The sequence below is a fragment of the Salmo trutta genome, chromosome 23 (assembly GCF_901001165.1).
Source record: "Salmo trutta chromosome 23, fSalTru1.1, whole genome shotgun sequence".
Classification (NCBI taxonomy): Eukaryota; Metazoa; Chordata; class Actinopteri; order Salmoniformes; family Salmonidae; genus Salmo; species Salmo trutta.
The window spans coordinates 40430549-40439326 of NC_042979.1; positions in this window are offsets into that span (position 1 = coordinate 40430549).

The following is an 8778-nucleotide window of genomic DNA, read 5'->3' on the forward strand; positions in this document are numbered from 1 at the left end:
AGAGATATGAGGAGCCTTGTGTGGGTGGGTGTTTTTGTCTATGTCTGTGTATGCCATAATACTGCTCAAATGTGTGTGACAAGGATCAAGGCACCAAAGAGAACAACTCTACTTCCTAATGAATACCGACATAGTTATCTTCAGCTCTCTTCCTGCTTCTGTTTGAGTGTATATGCCCCCCTCAGTGGCAGATAGCAACTACTACATTCTGTGGACTAGTTTTAACCACTTTGTAAATACTAAAACAGATTTCAATCCATTTTGTACTCAGCATAAGCTTTTTATTTTGCTACACAGCTTGTACATTTATAATACACATTTGATCATGATCAGTTACATTTCCCTAGATACATGAGACCAATAACAGTGATGTGGGGAAAAAGTGACAAAGGAAAAGGGCAGTGGAGTAGGTGGGAGGGACATAACTAATGTAACAGATACACTACATGACCTAAAGTATGTGGACCCCAGCATGTTGAAACATCTCATTCCAAAATAATGAGCATTAATATTGAGTTTGTCCCCCATTTTCTGCTATAAACAGACTCCAATCTTCTGGGAAGCTTTCACTAGTTGTTGAAACATTGCTGCCGGAACTTGCTTCTATTCAGCCACAAAAACATTAGTAAGGTCAGGCACTGATTTTGGGAGATTAGGCCTGGCTCGCAATCGGCATTCCAATTCATCCCAAAGGTGTTTGATGGGGTTGAGGTCAGGGCTCTGTGCATGCCAGTCAAGCTGAAACAGAAAAGAGCCTTCCCCAAACTGTTGCCAGAAAGATGGAAGCACAGAATCATCTACAATGTTATTGTATGCTGTAGCGTAGCCCGAACCATTTAAAAGCCCCAGACCATTGCTCCTCCTCCACCAAACTTTACAGTTGGCCCTTTGCATTGGGGCAGGTAGCGTGCTCCTGGCAACCGCCAAACCCAGATTCGTCCGTCGGACTAGCCAGATGGTGAAGCGTGATTTGTCACTCCAGAGAACACGTTTCCACTGCTCCAGAGTCCAATAGCGGCGAGCTTTACACCACTCGAGCCAGCACTTGGCATTGCGCATGGTGATCTTAAGCTTGTGTGCGGCTGCTCGGCCAAGGAAACCCATTTCATGAAGCTCCCTACTAACAGTTCTTGTGCTGACGTTGCTTCCAGAGGCAGTTTGGAACTCGGTAGTGAGTGTTTCAACCAAGAACAAATTATTTTTCGTGCTACGTGCTTCAGCACTCAGCTGTCCAGTTCTGTGAGCTTGTGTGGCCTACCACTTCGCGGCTGAGCCTTTGTTGCTCCAAGACATTTCCAATTCACAATAACAGCACTTACAGTTGACCGGGGCAGCTCTAGCAGGGCAGAGCTGACGGTGCCACGTTGAAAGACACTGAGCTCATCAGTGAGGCCATTCTACGGCCAATGCTTGTCTAAGGAGATTGCATGGCTGCGTGCTCCATTTTATACACCTGTCAGCAACGGGTGTGGCTGAAATAGCTGAATCCACTAATTTGAAGGGGTGTCCACATACTATTGTATATATAGTGTGTGTGGTGATAATCAAAACAAGCACAGCAGACTGTCTTCAGTAGTTAATGGACACAACAAGGAGACAGGTGGGTTAGGAGGTGTGGACAGAAGCATATTGGAGACAGATAGATAGTCATGACTCATGTTGTGACACAGGAGGGGGAGTGGGCTGTCCTTCCAGGATAAGGGCTCTTTAGGACTAAGATCTTTACTCAGTCAGTCACTGCATTGTTACTGCCCTCTGCTGGACAGAAAGTAGTTTGGTGCACAATACAGGCATGTTATAGAAATAATGATAACAATGTAGTCAGCTTCTCTGATTGATGAGGATAAAAAGTGTGAGACTAAAGAGTGATGTGTTGTACACATACAGTAGTAATGTATGGTCTTGTCTGTTTGTTTCTTTGTTGAGAGATTAGCATAATCTGTGTAGGTACATGAGAGAGAAGATAAGTCAACACTGACCTGTGTGATGTTATGCTAGTGAGCTGTAGACCACATTATCATCTGGTTCTGCCTAGAGGAGAGGAGGGACAAACACAGGTAGAGTGGTGAAGAGGGACAATTCGTGATGATGGAATGTAGGTAGACTGCTTGGAAACACTTCAACCATTTGTTGCAGAATATGCTGACACAAGGAAGAGACACATTAACATTAAAACTCAGAAATGTTTACAGAATAACACATTTTCAGTGTCTACAATTTAAACACCAATGACTGACAAATCACAGACCAAAACCCTCATTTTCAAGTATTCTGATGACACAGCCATCCTGTACCTCCTGAATGAGCTTCAGGAGGAGTTTCATCCCAGGGACCATCACAACTCTAAACAGTTCCATGGATCTTCCTCCTATGGACAGGTGGGTGGTGCTATTTATGTCTGACTGTTGTTTGTTTCCTGATGTTCCTCTTGTAGGACAATAACCCTGATATGTGACTGCATCTATAACCCCACCAGTCTGCCACATAGCTGACAGTACAGCACAGATACAACTTCATATATTAACATCATAGTGAGCAGCCTTACCTTGGTCTGTACATTTAGCTGGTTCCTCCTCTTGGGGACAACAGTGCTGTACGTCACATCATAACCGTTGGCAGGAAATGGGTCCTGCTGTAGGGCTAGTGAGCTGTAGACCACATTATCATCAGGTTCTACCTAGAAGAGAGGGACACACACAGGTAGAGAGGTGAAGAGGGACAATTTGTGACGATGGAATGTAGGCTACAGCTTGGAAACACTGGAATAGGGACATAAAGAATCGCAAGGCTGCCGGCCCACACAGCATCACTAGCCGCGTCCTCAGAGCATGAGCAGACCAGCTGGCTGGTGTTTACAGATATATTCAATCTCTCCCTTTCCCAGTCTGCTGTCCCCACTTACTTCAAGTTGTCCACCATTGTTCCTGTACCCAAGAAAGCAAAGGCAACAGAACTAAATGGCTTTTGCCCCGTAGCACTCACTTCTGTCATAATGAAATGCTTTGAGAGGCTAGTTAAGGATCATATCACCTTCACCTTACCTGACACCCTAGACCCAATTCAATACCGCCCCAATATATGCACAGACGATGCAATCGCTGTAGCACTGCACACTGCCCTATCCCATCTGGACAAGAGGAATACCAATGTAAGAATACTGTTCATTTACTACGGCTCAGCCTTCAACACCATAGTACCCTCCAAGCTCATCATTTATCTCTGGGTCTCAACTCCGTCCTGTGCAAATGGGTCCTGGACTTCCTGACGGGCCAGGTGGTGAAGGTAGGAAACAACGCCTCCACTACGCTGATCCTCAACACAGGGGCCCCACCACGGTGTGTGCTCAGCCCCCTCCTGTACTCTCTGTTCACCCATGACTGTGTGGCCACGCACGCCTCCAACTCAATCATCAAGTTTGCAGATGACACAACAATAGTAGCCTGATTGCCAACAATGATGAGACAGTCTACAGGGAGGAGGCAAAGGCCCTGGCAGAGTGATGCCAGGTAGATAACCTCTCCCTTAACGTTAACAAAATGAAGGAGCAGATCGTGGACTTCAGTGAATAAGGCACAACAGTGCCTCTTCAACCTCAGGAGGCTGATTTTTTTTAGCTTGGCCCATAAGACCCTCAAAGTTTTACAGATGCACAATTGAGAGCATCCTGTCAGGCTGTATCAGCACCTGGTCTGGCAACTGCACCGCCTGCAAGCGCAGGGCTCTCCAGAGGGTGGTGCGGTCTGCACAACGCATCACCGGGGGCACACCACTGCCTGCCCTCCAGGACACCTACAGCACCCGATGTCACAGGAAGGCCAAAAAGATAATGAAGGACATCAACCACCCGAGCCACGGCCTGTTCACCCCGCTACCATCCAGAAGGCGAAGTCAGTACAGGTGCATCAAAGTTGGGACCGAGAGACTGAAACAGCTTCTATCGCAAGGTTGTCAGATTCTTAAATAGCCATCACTGGATGAAATCCACCCAGTGCCCTGCCCTGAGCTTAGTCACTGTCACTAGCGGCTACAACCCGGTTACACAACCCTGCACCTTAGAGGCTGCTGCTCTATGTACATAGACATGGAATCACTGGTCACTTTAATAATGTTTACATACTGTTTTACTCATTTTGAATGTATATACTGTATTCTAGTCAATGCCATCCTATTCCACTATTGCTGTATATATACTATTCTATCCTACGTATTCTACAGATGTACTAATTATTCTATCGACATACTGTCCATAATGTATATACATCCCATCACACACACATATATTTATACTCCGAATTCCAACATTGCTCGTCCTAATATTTCTGTATTTCTTAATTCCATTATTTTACTTTTAGATCTGTGTCTATTGTTGTGAATTGTTAGATACCACTGCACTGCTGTAGCTAGGAACACAAGCATTACGCTACACCTGCAATAACATCCGCTAAATATATGTTTGCGACCTATAAAATTTGATTTGATAAAGACATTAAAACTCCAAAATATTTACAGCGTAAGACATTTAAATTGTCTAACAAATATGTGACTTCATCTATAATTTATCCTCATGCACCAGTCTGCTACATAGCCGACAGTACAACACAGCTACAACTTAATCTATTAACATCATAGTGATCAGAATAGCAGCCTTACCTTGGTCTGTACATTTAGCTGGTTCCTCCTCTTGGTGACAACAGTGCTGTACGTCACATCACCATTGGCAGCAAATGGGTCCTGCACAAGTTTTTTCCTCAGAACAGTTCAGAAAACTACTAATACAAAATACTATTTTACTTAGAACATGTTTTTTTTTACCTTTAAGTATGTGTATTTTACTGTATTTAAGCTTGGACTATCCTTTTTCAATTGGAATATTTCAGAAATATCTGGAATGGTACTTTAACCAGTGACTGTTCAACAGATCCTATTATTATCTCTACACTGCAAACCACTTTGACAAACTGACATCACACTGTCTCAACAGTCCTGGGTATGTAACATTGACTGTAAATATAGAGTTAACATGGTTAAATTGTACAGTTACAATGGACATGAAACTGTTGCTGAAGAGTTAACGTGTGATTTAAGTCCATCTGATGTCCTGTCCATGGCCATGTCTTTCATTTTTCACAGACAGTGGATTACCCACAAGGCCTTGAGTCAGATGAGAGGAACATGAGTGTAGCCTACCACTGAGGTGTTTGTTGTCTGGTCCATGGCCTTATTGTCCTCTGGAATAAAGAAAGAGATGCAGTATTAGAGACCTCTGAGATACACTAGAATAATACTGAATACATTCATCATAGAAGAGTTATACTTTTGAGTCTCCTCCTCTTATGTCAAGTTACATTGGTTATAACAGTCTCCTCCTCTTATGTCAAGTTACATTGGTTATAACAGTCTCCTCCTCTTATGTCAAGTTACATTGGTTATAACATAGGCTAATACAGTTCTATTCAAGGAAAATATTGATTGTCTCATGAAAATATCTACAAAATCAAACGTATTACTTTCTCATTACAGTCATTATAGAATGAATACTTACTATGCTTTCTCCACATCTTCCATGTGACTAGGAGACCAGCCATCACCACCACCAACATGCCCAGAGGAATCAGTAGGACTTTTAGATGTATGGAACTGATGGTGAAAGACTGTGTTTATTGTAAAATACAGTCCATAAAACATCAGAGAAATAGATTCCCATTACTTTTTTTAATATGTTTTTTTTCTGCTGTTATGACAAATGGAAATATTTGTTCAGCTCTTCACACCTTTTATGTGTGAAACTTGACCATCCATGAATAGAATGCTGCTACTTCTACAACCACAGAGATATGTGTCATAGGCATGGTAAGGATTGGACCAAGGGGCAGCGGGTAAAGTGCTCATCTTCTTAATTTATTTAAAGAAAACACTTAAACAAAATAAACAAACAACGATAACAGTTCCATAAGGCTCCCAGGCTATACAGAAAATAACCACCCACAAAACACGTGAAACAAACACAACTAAATATGGCCTCCAATTAGAGACAATGACAACCAGCTGCCTCTAATTGGAGGTCATTGCCAAACCCAACATAGAAATAGAAAAATAGATTTAAACATAGAAATAGAAAACATAGAAACTAAACCAAAACACACAAAACAACCACCCCCTGCCACTCCCTGACCAAACTACAATGACAAATAACCCCTTTTACTGGTCAGGACGTGACAATATGAGGAAGTGGTAAATGCCTCTATGATGGTAAATGTCTCTATAACAGTGTCTTGGCCTATACTCGTTGTGAAAACATTTCAGGAGGGTGTATTTGTGCCCTAAACTCTAGTGTGAACAACAGAAAATGTTGCCTTTCATCATATTTCTATTGTCATCCATTTGGAAGAGTAAGTGTGAAATACAGCTGAATGAGTGATAATTACCTCATGGTGTCCTTCTCCTTGTCCCCCTCAGGTCCTTGGACTGTGTTGTCAGTCTGAACAGGCTCAGCAGTTGGAGAGAAAGAGGATTGTTCAGTGGTTGGAGCTTGGGTTGCTGTGAGGTAAAAACAACAATGGTATTATGACTGGTGTACCAGAGAGACACAGGGCAGACTGAACTGGTACAAGACATTGTGGCTAAGGTAGGACCTTCTTGTCCAGCTTATTTCATTTACACCAACATGTGGATTTTAACTTAGTACTGTTGAGTTCAAACCAGTGGTAGGACGACTAATTATTCCCAAAAGCTTTTAATCAGGTTACAATCCAATTTGTTTCAGATGATCAGCAGACTGGATAAAACCAGCTTAAGAGTTAATTCTACAGTATCTGATTGCTCTCTACTCACTGGTCATAGTGGTGGTACGTTGTGTGGTGGTTTGTTGTCTGACAGTGATGTGAACAGGCATTATAAGGTCTCCCACTCCACACCTGTACCAGCCAGTGTTCTCCATCTTGAGTCCACTCATAGACACCATTAAGATGTTTCCTCTGGTGGCATCAGTGGTCTGCTGTAGGGTCACTGATGTTCCATCTATTGCCCCAGAATTCCTTCCCACACAGGAACCACTGCCACCAATCCTGCACCACCACTTATTTTTTCCAGTGTCACTATAGTAACACTTTACAATGACACTCCCTCCTTCAACTCCAGTCACCTCCCATTGGTCCACATAGAGTTCTGGAGTACCTGAACACAGAGGTACAGACACCAAAGAAGGTCCTGAGTTATCAAGTGTTTTTTTGTAACAACTGACCACAAATATCATAATGATGATATGATGTATACAGAACAGAAAGTAGACATATACCAACATCCCATATGTCAACTTAATAGTGAAACCAGTAAATGTAACCAGAACACCAGTCATGTAATCATATGGAATAGTTGCAGGGATCTTACCTGGAGTGACAGATAGTTGGATTCTTTCTATCATGACATTTGATCCACCAATGATCTCCACAGCACACCAGTAAAGTCCAGAGTCCACTGGCTCCAGATCAGACATGGTCGCAGTGAAGGTTTGCTTGTTGGTGTCATCATAGACTGAGGCCTTATCTATGCTCTTAGTATGTACATCAGGGGAGCATCTTTTCAAATAATCTAATTTACACAAGTATTTCACATGTGTTTTGTATTTCAGATCATAGTGACATGGGATGGTGGTGGAGCCTCCTGTCTTCACAGACATACGATAAGCACCTGTAGACACAACAGAGAACACCTCAGATTGGAATTCAAGCAAATTCTCAGAGCATGAAAATTACATTTAATCTGGACTATAGCACACATAATACAGGAAGTGTTATTGATAAGACAAGCTACTGCTCCTGTCTTCAGAGTTTCAGCATGTGTCCAGTCCCAGTCCCTGACCTCAACATCAGCACTTCACAGAAACATGTATGTTTTTTTTGTTATTGGGCTATCCAAAAATAACCTTGTTTGTGCAGATTTTTCCCGTTACTTTTACAATCTAGACATATCTTATATACATGGCACTTTTGTTACACAGTAGTTACACAACAACATATAGTTATTAGATATACATTACATCTGGATAGATAGTACTTAACCTTATCCAGTATTCATTAAGATTGCGCCGGAGAGTATGGCTGCCGTTTCATGGGCTCTTAACTAACCGTGCTATTTTGTTTGTTTTCTCGCATTTTATGTAACTTATTGTGTACATAATGTTGCTGCTACCGTCTCTTATGACCGAAAGAGCTTCTGGAAATCAGAACAGTGATTACTCACCTTGAACTGGACGAAGAATTTCTCTTTAATGAGTCAGACGAGAGGGATTAACTCCAGACACAAGAACAGGCCCTCATCCCCGTCATTCGCGGGAGAAAGAGACGGAAAAGATATTGTGGAAAGATATCGGGGTGCCTTGTGAGGATCCGCCGACGAGTGGCTAATCTGCCCTTGCCATACATACTACTGGCCAACGCACAATCGCTGGAAAATAAATTGGACGAGAAAAAGGCACGCATATCCTACCAATGGGATATTAAAATCTGTAATATCTTATGTTTCACAGAGTTGTGTCTGAACGATGACATGATTAACATACAACTGACGGGTTACACACTGCATCGGCAGGATAGAACAGCAGCCTCTGGTAAGACAAGGGGTGGAGGTCTATGTATATTTGTAAACATCAGATGGTGCACTATATCTAAGGAAGTCTCAAGGTTTTGCTCGTCTGAGGTAGAGTATCTCATGATAAGCTGTAGACCACACTGTCTACCTAGAGAGTTGTTATCTGTATTTTTTGTAGCTGTTTCCATACCA